This window comes from Artemia sp. Qi Xiang Cuo, chromosome 13, assembly GCF_049724085.1.
Source record: "Artemia sp. Qi Xiang Cuo chromosome 13, ASM4972408v1, whole genome shotgun sequence".
Lineage (NCBI taxonomy): Eukaryota > Metazoa > Arthropoda > Branchiopoda > Anostraca > Artemiidae > Artemia > Artemia sp. Qi Xiang Cuo.
This window is the reverse complement of record NC_142806.1, coordinates 40927609-40940714: the sequence shown is the minus strand read 5'-3', so window position 1 is coordinate 40940714 and position 13106 is coordinate 40927609. Positions and strand designations below refer to the sequence as shown.

The window sequence follows — 13106 nt, the reverse complement described above, 5'->3', positions numbered from 1 at the left end:
AGAAACGTAGGGATTTAAAACGTTTTCTTTATGGCTTTATTATGAACAGTCGAATCAAAATCCTCAAAGGCAAATCCTTTGTAAAATCATATCATTGGAGTTTTTTTTCAATTGTTTTCAAATGCTTACCAATTTCAAAAATTAGCAGTTGGATAAGTTAAATAAACTTGACATCATTTTCTCATCCAAACCATTGTGGATTCAAGATTTTTATTGCAATGAAATCAAAATAAAACATTTGCATTGTCCTACTAATCCTGGAGTTTAATACTCTTTTCTTTAATGTTACTACACTTCCATAAAATTTTTCGCATGAATACTAGCAAAACTGATTTTAAGTGTTGCTAGAAGATGACAAGTGGCACATGAGGAGAACATCATCTATAGAACAGTTACATCATTTGAGACCCGAGAAGACCATAAAAAAAGAAATTATATACAATAAACCAGCAATAACAAATTTCCCAAATCACCATCTTGGAGTTTAAAAAATTTATTATTTGTTTAGTCTACAGATACATATCTGTAGACTAAACTTTATTTTCTTGGTGATGATCTTAATGACTATGTTGTAATGCAAGTTCACGCAGAGCTATTGGTTCTAGTAGTTTTAACTCCCCTAACTAATTAGAGTGCAAGCTTCATCTCATCAGTTCCACATTCAATGACTTGCTCTATGGAGATTATTTAAGACAGGGATTCCTAATGTGGTCATGATTAACCCCGGGGTTGACGAGGTCTAAGAATCAACCCCTGTCAACTGATACAAATCCTTATGGGTACCTTTAAAGGTAAAAGATAATGAAGTCGAGCGTACTTTCAAGCACGCTGTGTTAAATGTATTAAACATGTAAATATTTAACAAGATTTGCATTTACCAAGATATTTAGAGACTGATACCAGAGTATCAATTGTTCAGGCTTTTGTTCGTTTTAAGACAAAGCTATTCCATGGTAAAACATAGCTATTGGAATACAACATGGAATAACAGCTATTCCGATGCTTGTGTAAAATCTATGGCTGGTTGTCATCCTGGTTTAATCGAACTCTCCGTAGTAACAAACTGAGTAAGGAGCGACTCAGCACAATAGTAACCGAAAGTCTTAAAATATTTTTGATAACAACACATCAGAACAATTGGCTTTACATGGTGATTCCAAATACATAAACATTAAATTTAGTGTTACCAATCAAAATCTACGAACCAGAGAAAATTTGCCTGATTTAAAAAAAAGGGGGGGGGGGTATCTCCCAAAAGTCAAGCGATCCTGATCAAACTCACACCATAAGATACAGCATATCAGAAAACCCTACTGTAGAGGTTACGACCTTATCCACGAGTGGATTCTTCTCAGAAGTAAAGATCATATATCTCTTTTTTTTTTGCTCTTCCCTAAGGGTGATCATTTCGAACCAATGGTTCTAAAACGGTGGTTCGCAACCAATTTCGGACCAAACCCTACCTAGGCATATCAAAAATTTTAATGCCCCCTTGTGATATTTAATTTTTTTTAATTCAAATTCTTACGTATATTCACCAGAAAGAAACTTAAAAAGCTGTAAGCTTAGTACCTTTTTTAGATCGTCCTCTAGACATAGCAGCATATCGTTCGGCATGTTTTTAGTAACTTCTTAATTTATTTCTTGAGCCAAAAAATAAGGAATTGGGCATTACTTTAAGGTTCATTTAAAGACAAATCGGATTTGTGAGTGATTTAATTTTTTCAGTCATAAAGAGCAAAGACAAAAGCAGTATGTTCACCTTCCGCCTACTTCAGTTATGGATACACGTATAATTACACAAGAATCTTCACTTACAGCCTAAAATAAGAGTGAAATATAAATACATGGATACTTACCACTCTTCTAGTTTTGGTTCATCAAAAGGACATTGACCAAAGACTTGAGATCTGACAACTAAAAAAGGAATAAGATTCAGAGAAAGAAACCAACAAAGGAACAAAACTGTATCTTGATCAAACCAGATCAGCAGGTTTGGTAAGTTATACATCAAAACTATCAGAAGCAGAACTGAACCATCATTTCAATACTTTTTGTTCGATCATTTTGAGACTAATATTTATTACCGGGTATTCAACCTTCTTTTTAACCTATACTTCTAGGATTGTACAAGACTATATTAAGTAATTTTTACTATTCCAAATCTTAGCATTGAAGACACTAAATTAAAGAGAAAAAGTAATAGAAAATTATGCCGAAACTCGAGAAATATACCAGTCCCTGGGACGTTTCCACGCAAATAATAATACAAAGGAAACAAAAAAAAACAGTAAGTAAAAAAAAACAACATAGGTGACCTATCAATGCACTTAAGCGACAAGAGCGGTTGAAGCAAGGAAAAATAAGTTTAGACCCATAAATAGCTATCTGTGAATTGATCAACACAGAAAAAGTAAGAAGGAAAACAGGAAAAATGACAAATTACCACAAATGAGGGAAACATTATCTATAGAACAATTACATCCTTTATTTGGAAGACCCGAGAAAGCCAAGAGAATGAAATTATATACATTAAACCAGCTATAACAAATTTCAAAAATCACTGTCTCAATTAAGCACAATGGTCAAAAATCGGAGTTTATTACTTGTTTTATCTTAATGACGATGTTGAAATGTAGGTTCTTTTAACAATCCTCTTTTTTAGCTCACAGAACAAACAGAAAAGACAAACAAGATCTAACTAAATTAGTTCATATGATTCTTACTAGGTATGAAAACAACCTATATTTTGTAGCAGACGAAATTTGATGTAAAAATTTAAATTCAAAATATTTTCCATATACCTGGTTAGAATACTGCAATGGCTTATCTAAGCAAGAATAGAAAGCTGTTAGTTCTAAACCCAATTGGAAAATTAAATATTATTTATGTTAATTTTTTTGTCTGCACTTGAATACATTTCGTAGGATAAAAACTAACTTTTGCTGAAATGGCCATATTTTTTTTTTGTTACATCCAAAATTTATCAATGAACCCTTTTATTAACAACAAACAATAGATACTTTTACAACTTATAAATGCTTCTAATTGCTTTTACTTCTGGAAAGCCAACAATTCTCAAATTGAACGAGCTAAAAAGGGTTTTGGGCAATATTACAGTGGAACAATTAACTTTCATTGAAGTCACACTCTCAGAAACCAGAAAATTGATAAAACCATGTGTATGTCCAAATGTCAACCCTATCAATGTTCATATATCAAAACAAATGTTTCTAAGGGATTAGTTTATGTGGACTATTAAAAATAGAAAATGTGTTAGTTTAGTACCATGTTGTTGATATCAATATTGCAATGATTCACAAACTTCGGACTATATTCTGAATTTATGTGATGTCCAATCTTGTTGGCTGAAAATTTTTCATTAGTGCTTCTTTAAACTTGTTCCACTCCTTTCTCTACATATATTCCTGGTTGAACTGCATTATTCTCAAGACCAAACATCCACGCTAAAAAATACATCATTCTTGTCAATAAATCACCCTTCATCTGAAGTAAAGTGGGAATTTGGAAAAAATGTCAGTATGAACATTCAACAAGAAAATTCTGACCGCCCGTTCTAAATGTCATCATAAAAGCTCAATGGCGTTCCTTATTGTAATAGAACCTGTCCATTCAGCACTGCAAGCTAAACCAAGGAAAAGTCTATGCCAGGACTGTCCAATATTTTAATTAACCGCTATAAACCCAAATCTTTCATGGTAGCTAGAGAAAATACAACTTTACAGTGATTTTTAGTGAAGATCATGCCTACCTCCCATTCAACATGTACATTTCACTAGATTCATACATAAGGCAAATGTTTATTTGTAATAAAGCACTTTAAATTTGTGTCCCCTAGAAGCCTCTTAAAGTACTGAAAGGATATAAAGCACACTGAAAACTTTTAATAGGCCAGTTATAGTTGAAACAAAATTTTACCAACAGGCTAAATACAAAAAATTGAAACCTGATTTCATCAATTACGTTGAGCTTGTTGTCTACTAGAACCGCCCACACGCGCAGTGGCACAGTCGGCTAAAATTTATGTACCAGTTGGCATCTGAACATAATATTTTTGTAGTACAAGGAGAAATATTTAGTGGTCATAAGGTATTGACGCATTGAACATACATTTAGCATTAAATATATTAAAGGTTTGAAGGTTTGAGGAGGCTAAAGGTTTAAATCTAATTGAATAAGTAAGATTTGAATAGTGTAATGTATTTTCCTTTTAATGCTTTGCAGTTTCAGCCACCTATTGTCTTGCATTCTGACACTGCTAAAGATGTTTATCACGAAATTTGATTTAAACACGATTGAGTACACGATTTGATAGGATAGACACCCGAAGTCTGGGCAGAATCTTACTTTTAATGACAAATTTGGGTACTGGTGCATCATATGCTACACACCGCTATATACTGTATCAAGGAAACCAGACACGAAACCCGTCGAACTGCTATTTGCAAAAGAGGCATGATTACATAGCGTGGTTTCTCAATGAGTTTACAATATTTGAACGATTGTTTTTTGGGGTTTAGGGGGAAAAAGGTACCAAGGTTAGGCTACGTATTTAATATATGCTATGCTTTACCCCCCACCCCCAATGCGCAAGTATAGAGCCCAATTTTTTTTCTTAACTATTATATATTCATCCTATTTTATTATATTTCATTAGCATTAACCAAACTTGACTTCTTTCATATGCAGCATATTATGCGCAAGTACCGAAATTTGATCAACTAGCATCAGTTTGTTAAAGGGTAGTAAACTTTAAAAAATTTGATTGAGAAACACTCAATAATTTTTTATTGATAAACAAGGAAATGATAATAAGATTAGGGATAATTAAGAAATCTCCTTGATAAAAAGATGATTTATCCTGAAGAGGTGAACATGTACTTTTAATATGCAAACTTTTTGTTTTTACCTTCTTTTTTTTAGTTAGAGGACAGTCCCAGTTAGAGGACTGGAGTATTGGAGACGTGTAAGTTTTAGAGATATTGGATTATACTTAAATATGCATATACAAAATATTGGCATTACTATACAGCAGATCTTGCTCTCTATGATCTGGGGTTCTATATCTCTTTTCTTTTGAGGTATGCTATAAAATGGAACCAAAGTGAACTAATGAATACCGAATTGCCTGCATAAAGCATAGAAGAATATGGTTTTGAAAATGCCTATTAGGTTATGGCCAAATTTCCTTATAGGTTTTTGAATGTTATGAGGTTTTCAATGTTTACAAATGGATGAAATAAAGAGAAAAAGCTGTGGTGAAATCAAAGTAACATTTCAGACATCACTTGAGAAAATTTGTCCTGGTCCATCCTTGACAAATATCAGTCTGAATACAAGATGCGGTTAAAAAAATGTAGATTACTTACCCTCTCAGGTCTGACGCTGTGGTGACGACGCTGTGTGTGTGTGTGACGATCTGGTGGAAGAAAAAAAAAATGGAAAGTTTGCTGTTCAGAAATTGATCACAAAGAAAAGGTGGGACTCGGCGATTTTCTTTCTTACATTGTTGACTGTACCAAGGTAGCAATAAAAACTGACACTTGAAGTTAAGTTGGATTCCGTAACTAACAAACTAGATACTGGAATACAAGTGCTAGCCATAGGGCAATCAATCAGCAAATATGGAACTAGGCTTAGTCAGTCAGAAAAATTTGTTTCTCAGAAAGTGTCAAAAATGGAAGGATTAGAATCTGAAGCCAAAAATTTACAGCAAGCTGGAATCGTAAGTCAATCACAATCCCAGGTTCAAGAATAAAAATTTTCAAACTCAGAAAAGCTGAAGCTTATCAAACTAGGACCATTTCAGCCAAAAATCAATTTTCCAAAAATAACAAGGAAATCCAATCCCAGAGTTCCAAACACCAGTTGCAGTTAGTTAGAAACTGGTACAATAAGTACCTGAACCTAGAGTATGGTGTCAAGAAAAATTTAGCTTACTGCTTTGTCTGTTTGTTGTTTACAACAGGACACGGCTGTGAATACAAAAACAAAGATTCTTCATTTATAACAGGAACTAGAAACTGGCACAAAATGCAAAGTAAGGGAGCCAAGGCTGAAATGCTTATTACTCACTTCCAATCAAAGTAAATAATTGCCAAGTTTAGTAAGAAGAATCTAATGAAAGAGTCAGAAAAAGAAAGGAAAAGAGGGTGCCACATTATATATATGTTGTTAGATGTTACCACCACTCTAGGTAAACAAAGGCTGGCATTTTGCGTGAAGAATCATGATGGAGAAAATCATGTTGAGTTAGCTAATCTTTATTTGACACAACATTGAAATCAACCCTCAAATGAAAAATCAGATGAAGCCAAATGTCAACAGCTATTTGTTGAGTAGTAGCCAAAATAAATTAATTGTGATTGTTCTAACAGAGCTAGTTCAAAAATCGTAGCAGAAGTTAATGAAGCTGACTACTTTGACATGTTCACAGACAAAACACCATCTTCCGGCCATGAAGTGTGTCGTCTCTGTGTCGACACAGAGACGACACAGTCTTAACTGTAGTTTAAGTTGTGTAGTTTAACTGTAGTTTTGTAGTGTAGTTTAACTGTAGTTAGTTTGTAGTTGTGTTTAACTGTAGCAGTACAGAACATTGATAGAGGGAACCTCTAAAGAGCATTTACTTGTCATTGTAGATTCTGAGTTAAAGAAAGGAGCCAATATAGCATAAGATATTCTACAAGTTTTGCAAAAGGCTTAAATCAATGATGAAAAACTGACAATTCTACAATTTTACAAGTAACATGATTAGGCACTTTGATGGAACACAAGTTCACATTCCCAAGAAGTTAGGAAGAAATATTCAATACCTAAAATGCCTAGTCCACAGAGGGAACATTATTGTTCTTTTTGCAGATTTGCAAGACTTTTGCAGGTAGTTGCAAAGGCACTAGAAGCATCATTGAGTTTTCCAAGTTGTGCTCTCTAGCAAAAAAGAACAGACAAGGATTGCCTTTAGTTTACAGAGCAGTCACTTTTGCAAAAACTATTGCAGTGACATTGGTCCAAGGTGAATAAATATTTAGCAAGATGAAAATCATCACGAATAGATTGAGGTCATCTGTGGGACATGATCAACTTGACCATCTCATGCTCATGGGCATCAGAAATGACCTTCTGGAAAAAAAAATTCTCCTCAACCTACTTGTAGAAAAGTGGAAAATGAAAAGCCACCCAGCCTTAAAGTTTAGCTTATTTTCTGTCTTGATTTTACTTTTATACCGAAGTTTTCTCTACAATATATGACAATTTTCTGCTAGTCTTTTGTTGGCACATCTTGGATGCCCCACCCAAAGATAAAAGACTAGTGATGCCCCTGGTAAAGGGTGTTGTCAACCAGACTGTCATTTCATTGCTTGACTAGATTCAATAAAATGGCACTCAAATTTTTGATTGGATACATTTGTGTAAAAAAAGCCAGTAGCATAAAGCATTACATATATTAAACACATAACCTAACCTAACCTAGGTACCTCCCCCCCTAAACCTCAAAAAACCACAGTTCAAATATCGTATACGCAATGAAAATCGCACTATGGATTGCATTACTCTGAAGCCGTCTATTGAATTAACCTGCCAAAAACGGGTTTTTCATGACTGGTTTCCTTGTAGGTGCCCATACAGTGGGAAAGTACCAATATTTATATGAACTAAGAAAAAGCAAAAAAAAAAGCATCAAAGAATATTTTCACTTTCATCCTAGCTAAATTATATAGCCCACTGCAAATTTACCATGAACTTACCCTCCATCCCACCCCCTAGTGCGTAAATATATACCTTGAATCAGAATATACCCTGAAATGTTGACAGCAAAGTTTTGAATCACAAAATTCAGCACTATTTTTAGTCGATAACATTCAAAAAATGAACACTTAAATTGAAATGGTGAAAAAAAATTGATATTTTAGTGACCTAATAAAAGGTGAATTTGTAGTTAGTTATATAATTGAGCTAGAATGAAAGCAAAAACGTCATTTGATGCCTTTTTTAATGCTCTTTAATTGATTCTGGGTCTAATTGAATCTTTGAGCTCTTAAAGGGGCCCAAAAGGTATTTTATATGAATTATTAAAGAACATAAAAGAGCATTAAATGATGTTTTCACTTTCATCCAAACTAAATTATATGGCCTCAATGCAAATTTACTATGAACTTTACTGCCCTCCACCCCCCTAATGTGCACACATACTCTGAATTTTTGATGGAAAAATTTGAATTCCAAAATTCAGTGCTATTTTTGTCAACAACATTAAGAAAACAGTTAGAACAATTGTTTTACAAAGTTTTTCTTGTTTATTTTTTCGTTTTATGAATGATCAGAATTCCTGTTTTATGGTTATAAAACGTGAACTATATTTGCTGTAGTTGCCTTTTCTCACCCTCATTAGTGAGGGGAGCGGTGGCACATACCTAGGCTTATTACTAGTGTTAGTTTTAAGTTGATCAATTTGTAAAATGTTTAATTAAATAAACTGAACTTGATACTTAGCAAGTGTCAAGACTTGGCAAATCCCTAGGAATCTCTCGACTCTTATTGCTTCTTTCACCATACTGTATAACATGGATGTTATCTGCATATCCTTTTTGGTCAAGGCTACAAACTACAAATCTACATAACTACAAATCATCTAACTCTATGCAGACAACTCAAAATTGTTTGGTGCAGTCAATCATGAGTCACTACAAGCCTATCTTGACCATATTCAAAAATGGGCAACAACAAGGCACATAAGCTTTTAATATTGACAAATGTAGTGTTATTCATTTTGGCAAGTCCAACCCCAGGTTCAAGTATACTACAGTCAATCCAGCTGTAAATAATACTCAAGAACTGTAAAGTGTGGATGAAGAAAGGGATCTTAGAATCGTTGTTGACAACCAGCATAAATTCTATTCTAACTGCAAAAAGACTCATGCAAATTCTGTCCTAGCACTCTTAAAGCAAACTATATCCAGTAGATTTCCCTATGTTTCTGTGAGCTTGTACAAGGCCCTTATCAGACCAGTACTTGATTTTAGAATGTGCATAGCATCACCAGGAGACAGGGGTGATGTACAGCATCTGGAAGTAGTGCAAAGGAGAGCCACAAAGGCAGTATCTAAGATGAGAGATAAGCCTTATGTTAAACATTTAAAGGAGCTTAAATTATCTACACTGGTTTACCAACAACAGCTGATATGCTGATGACACGTAAGCTTACTTTGCAAGAACCCCCTCCCCATTCCATTTACCAATTTCACAAAATATTGGCACTGACAGGAGAGGAAATTCAAAGAAGCTGTTTAAACCATCAGTCAAAACTCAACAACTGTTTTTCTCCCACTGTGTAGTAAACCACTGGAATAGTCAGTCAAATAAAACAGTCTCAGCATCCAGTAATAAAGTGTTCAAGAAGTCATTGGATGCTGAATGGAATGGTGTTCCCTGGAAGTACCAGTGGGATGCATTTGATTTTTAGTCATTCACATCAAGTATGTGGCATGGAACAGATCATGATGGATCTTAATTCGCTCCAAAGTGCAAATTATGGTAATTAAGGTTAAGGTGTTTCATTTTTGTAACCACATAAGTTATCAACACTAGTTAAGGTATTGAAAAGTGGTTCATAACACATCACTAGTTTATAGGCTAAATAAGTTGTTCAAGAGTAATATATTTCAGAAATACCTATTTATAACAAACTCCTCCCTCTAGAGGGTCCTGAAAATTGCCTACATGATATGTCTGCCTATTGGAATTTTGACAAAACATTTCACCATAATTTTCAGTTATCAGAGAAACCCTCCCCCTGCTTTGGAAAGTAACCCCCACAGAAAATAGGCTACTCCTTCCTTGGAAAATTTCCTCATGGAAAATACCCTCCACCCCCTGTGGAAAATGAGCTTTCTAAATTTGAAACTTTCATTTAAGTATTTTATAGTTTTGTTGAAATGCTAAGGAACAGGAAACAGGAGAATTTACACACCAGGAGTGTCTTAAAAACTTAGAAAAAAAACACAAATCCATGTGTTGAAAAGGCTTCCATGATTTTATATAATATTTGGCAGTAGCAAGTGCCAAATTCAAAACAAATGAAAAAGAAAAACAATTTAGGCAAAGAATTATCAATATTAAGCTATACTTCTTTATTTGTTGAAGTAAAATAAGCAAAAACATTTAAAATGTATTGTTTTCAGTAAAGTGCAAATTACTTTCTGGTCTTGAGGTGGGGGTATTTTCTGGAAGGGGGGGGGGGGGGGTAAACACCAGCCATGACTTCAAAATACCTTCCCAGGACATACTTAGCCTAAGCCTGTAGAAGTTTTTGGCAGTTCATATTATTGACTTACAAATAAAGTGACCATACTACTCTAGGTCAATATCTACCAAATCATATTATTGAGTTAGGACTATAGTGAATACACCATTCAATGCCTTTTATTATGCTGATTACGAATATAGGCTAATAAGTATTTCTATTGGAGATGGGTTTCAGCCCCCCCACCTATATGGGCCAATTCAGGGTTTGTTATAGCCTATATAGGGGGGGGGGGGCTGAAATTCATTTCCGATAGAAATGCTTATCATATTTGTAATCAGCATAAAAAATGGCATCGAATGGTGTATTCACTTTATTCCTAACTCAATAATATGATTTGGAAGATATTGACCCCCTATATATGCCGATTCAGGGTTAGGTTAGGTATAGCCTATAAGAGGGGGGGGGGCGGAAATTCATTTCTAATAGAAATGCTTATTATATTTGTAATCAGCATAAAAAGGCATCAAATAGTGTATTCACTTTATTCCTAACTCAATAATATGATTTAGTAGATATTGACCCTACTTAATGCCTTTTTTATGCTCTTTATGAATATATAATAATCATTTTTGTATGAAATTAATTTTACCCCAACCCTTATATAGACCAATTCAGGGTATATATAGCCTATATTTGTACATTAAGGGAGTGGGTGGTTGTAAGGTTTAAACTTACCTCTCATTTGCATCAGAAGTAGACTTTACCCCCAAAGGCCCTAATGTGTAAATTAGCCTATATAAGCTACCCTGAATTGGTATATTTTGGGGGTGGGAGAGATGGGGTAAAATTACATTTCCAACAAAAACAATTAGGCCTATTATATTTGGAAAGAGCATAAAAAAGGCATTGAGTGGTACATTTACTTTATTAGTATGTCAATAATATGAATAACAAAAAAATACTGATAAAAGGCATGAAATGGTAGGTTCCCTTCATTAAGTCTAGAAATGAATAGCAAAATATTTTCCAGATTCGTTATTAGTCTTTAGTTTGGAAAGAGGTAAATCAGGCTGATTAATAAAACATTCAAAAAGAAGTTTGCAATTTCAACTACAGTGAAAAACTGGGGCAAAAAAGGAAGAACTTGATGAAAACACTCACATCTTGATTAAACAAGCTCCTGTGAAGTGCAGACAACTGAAATCAAGCAGGGGAAACTGAGTTGCAAAAAGAAGAAAATATTTAATTGGAAATTGTAAGCTCTATCAGCCAGTCATGTTAGAGAAGAAAACAAGGAACCTTAATAAGTAAGATCATTGGAAGTGGTGTAATATAGGCTAATGTGCTGTTGAGCAGAAAGAATTTTGTCACTTTTGCCACAAATGAATTTTGTCCCCACCAATACATAACACATAAGGGTATATATTAGCATAGGTTATATTAGGGTAGGGATATGGAATAAGTTTGTTTCTGAGGCAAGTTGAAACTTTACCCCCATCACCCTAATGTGCAAATGCATAGGCCATTCCTGGATTGGTATTGCCTAAATAGGATTGGGGGTAAAACTCATTCGCAGAAAGGATAATTGTTACATTTGAAGAGCATGAACTGGTAGATTCCCTTCATTTGTAATTTTATAAAAGGAATAGCGAAATATTTACCGGATTTTCTATTAGTGTTTAGCTGATTAATAAAGCATATTCAAAAAGATTTGTTTGAAATTTCAACTACAATGAAAACCTGGGACAAGAAAAGCGAGAAGTTAGTAAAAGACTCACTTACGTCTTGACTCAACGAGCTCCTGTGATAAAGTGTAGACAACTGAAATCAAGTAGCGGGAAACTGAAATGCAAAAAGAAGAAAAGATTTATTTGAAAAATGTAAACCCTATCAGCCAGTCGTGTTTGAGAAGAAAGCAAGGAACCTCAAAAAGTGATATCGTTGGAAGTGGTGGAATATAATGTGCTGTTGACTAGAAAGAGTTTCGTCTTGAGTCTTCGAGAAAGAACTCTATTTAACCATGTGAAAAAAGTCGAATGCCCATTTTTAATTCTTTGACTTCTGCTGGTGAAAGTAACAACAGCAAAACGGCTGAACCCTGACGTTGAACACCTTTCACCTTGAAAGGCTCTCATTAAACCGAGGAGACGTGCATGGTGGGCACCCCGCCCAGGAGTCCAGCCAATACCAAACCCAAGGGACGTAGCTCCAACATTTTTATTGTGGGGGGGGGGCAAGAGAGGGTTCACATATGGATAATCAACGGGCATGGGCTATCCTTCAGGGGGAAGCGATGGCAGTTCTGGCCTCTTCAATTTGCTTATGCTTATAAAAAGCATTAATATATAAGTATTACAGTAATTAAGTGACTTACTTCCAAATACGACCTCTACTTTACTTTAATTAATTAAAAAAACTTTTTCCACAAGATAAGTTTTTCAAAGAAAAGTAAAGAACTCCATTAAACAAAAAATGAGCAAAAATAAAATAATCTACCAAGCTTGAAACTACCACAAATCAGCATCGATAAATAAAAGGAACCAAAAACGAACAGAAATTACAATAAATAACCGAGTCAAACTCAAAACGAGCAGAAATGAACATAAGTTGGGCGCAAAACCCCTATGCCTTCCCAATGCCTGAACAAAGTTTGCACTTTATTGAAAAAAATATAAATGTTTTTACTTTTATAACTTTAATAAATCAAATAATATTAACATTTTGATTACTAAATATCAGTATATATATATTAAACTGACAATGTACATTCATTTGTGTTTTTTCAGTAAAGTGCAAATTTTGTTCTGGCTTTGGGAAGGCATAGGGGTTTTGTGCTAAC

The 13106-nt window shown here is 34.3% G+C and overlaps 1 long non-coding RNA gene across 7 annotated transcripts in view; it reads right to left on the bottom strand.

Moving 5' to 3' along the window:
- Window positions 1–12109, bottom strand: part of LOC148945283 (uncharacterized) — a 30463-nt gene extending 18354 nt beyond the window's left edge. For 5 of the 7 annotated variants that reach the window (XR_016142762.1, XR_016142763.1, XR_016142759.1 and 2 more), the window contains exons 1-3: window positions 12050–12109; window positions 3289–3467; window positions 1860–1917 (exon numbers count right to left, since the gene is read on the bottom strand). This is a non-coding gene — a long non-coding RNA (uncharacterized LOC148945283). Of the gene's footprint in view, window positions 1–1859; window positions 1918–3288; window positions 3468–5390; window positions 5525–12045 lie in introns of those variants that run through there. The other 2 variants (XR_016142761.1, XR_016142760.1) reach the window with 2 other exon arrangements.
- Window positions 12110–13106: the final 997 nt, after the last annotated feature.